The following is a 2,412-nucleotide window of genomic DNA, read 5'->3' as shown; positions in this document are numbered from 1 at the left end:
CCAAAATCATCTCACCAATACCACGAGCAATGGAACAAACTCAACCTCAAATAATTGCTTCACAAATTCATTCATCATCATCATTTCCTTGATCTCCTCCACCTACATATTTTCAAGGCCGAATGAAATCAATTCCTGTTAATATCCGCAAAACATTCAAGAAATCTCGATTTGAATATGATCGATTTCAATCAACAACACAAGAAGATGCTCATGACTCCAGTGATACTGAGTCTAATTCTGATGATGCAAATATGTTTGCAGATGATGTCATGGACATCCCGGAGGAACAAGGTGGAAATGAGGGAGGGGTTGAAAATACCAGAGAGGATGAGAGGTCCGGGCTAGGAGAAAGGCAAAAAGAAAACGTTGGCCTCCATTTAGTTTAAAACATCTATCAACGCCGGGTTCGCCCTCGGATAGAAGTCGAGAGCTCCCAACTCTCGCAAGGTCAAACCTCCGTAAGCCATTCGGAAGTCTCTCTACAGACTGACGTCACATTCATGCACGAGCAAAATCCACGTACTCCATTCCATTCTCCTTCTGAGTCTGTGAATGTTGAAACACAAGAGACATCTGCTCTTGGAATTCATATCTGCATGTTTGTCTACTACCCCACTTAGGACACCTTTTGCACCAATTATGATCCCATATGCACATCTAGGTGATGTTGCTGGAACAAACATAGAGAGTTCGGCTATTGTGCCCACTCGAGGATTGTTTGGAAGTCCTTCCATTGCTAACGTCACGCCAGCTTTGAACGAAGGCGCCTTAGTGGCTAGATCAGTTGTGCGACAGTCTGAGTTCCTTCGAGCTCAATCTGTTGTATCAGCTCTTCATGCCTTAGTCATAACGACAAGTCTAAATAACTCCGGAGTTATTCACCTTCATTTCCAAAAAGATTCTGGTTGTGAAGCCGAATCATCAACTGATGTTCATACTCTTGAACCAACAGGAAATCCTGAGACAGTAACGATGTCTTCAGGTCACTCGGTAGACTCACTTGAGGATACTAAAGTGCCAGATTCTGTTCTTCCTCTTCCTATTGAAGCTCAAAGGTTGATATCTCAGTTTGTTGAAGGAATTGAAGAAGGTCAAAGAAGTGAATTGCTTGTTTCGAGAAATATCTTAACCGGAAAACTTCCTGCCACTGAATCAAGTTCATCATCACCAAGATTGCTTACTGGAGGTGCTTTACGTATTGGTACTCTAGTTGCATCTTCAATACCGATTCGTGCAACAACAACACCCCCAACAATTCAAAGAACATCACCAATTACAACAACAACAACTCCATCATCTCCATTTCAATCAACACTGATAATTCCATCAATTCCACCACCAACAACACCAACACCAAATACTCAATCATTCCCTGATCCCAGTTCACCACATCACTCTTCCAGTTCTTCTTCTGTATCTTCTGATTCTGCCGAATATCTAAGTGATTGCTCACCAAAACGTCTTGCCACCAGTGGTCTATCAACCGACACTCTTATTGTTTCTCTCATGTATCGGTTGAGATCCGAAGAACCACATCTCTCTTCACATAAACGATCAATTTTTCAATCACTTCTTGCTTACATGTCATTTCAAGCTACACAACAAGATCATAGAGCTGAAGTTGAAGCTCTTCAGAAAAGAGTTCGTGAACTTGACCAACAATGTCGATTGGCTGATATCTCTAGAAGTCAGGATGATCAAGGTCCTGATGATCAACTCGAGGGGGAGAATATAAGAGATATCGGAGAAGGTCATGAAACTCAAGAACAAAGTGGTCAAGAACAAACTATTCAAGATGTGATTCAAGGTCAAACAAATCAAGATCAAACAAATCAAAATCAAGATCAAATACAAGTTCAAGCTTCTTCAACTCATGTTCATGAATTAGATTCAGATGATCTACCACCACTTGTCAGACATATTTCACACTATTATGCCACAACTTCAAGTTCTGACGAGTTAAGTGATCGTGATCCATTTCAACCTGAAGATGATGAGTCTGATTCATCTGATTTTGATGATCCTGATAATGCTCAAACAAGTGAACAATCTCAACAAGAAATATATGGAAAAGACATATTTGAAGAGATTGTCTATCATCTGAAAAACCCAGAAAATCTTGAGACTCCTAGTGAGCTTGCACAAGGAGTCAGACATCCAAGAATTTCAAGAAGCAGAATTTGGCAGATTAATGAGGGTTATTTCACTGAGAACTATGAGCAGATCTTGGATTTAAGTACCAAGCCTAAAGAGATTGTGTGCAAAGCAGGATATCTTGAAGAAAGAGCTTTCCAGATTTATTGCATGCCAGATGAAAGATTAAACATGACATTGAATCGTTTGAGAGCATTCTTTTTGTTCAGACATAAAGATCGAAGAGATGCATACATGGAGTTAATGAATGCTGTA

Source organism: Erigeron canadensis, chromosome 9 (genome assembly GCF_010389155.1).
Source record: "Erigeron canadensis isolate Cc75 chromosome 9, C_canadensis_v1, whole genome shotgun sequence".
In the NCBI taxonomy this organism is placed as follows: Eukaryota; Viridiplantae; Streptophyta; class Magnoliopsida; order Asterales; family Asteraceae; genus Erigeron; species Erigeron canadensis.
Note: the sequence above shows the minus strand (reverse complement) of the source record.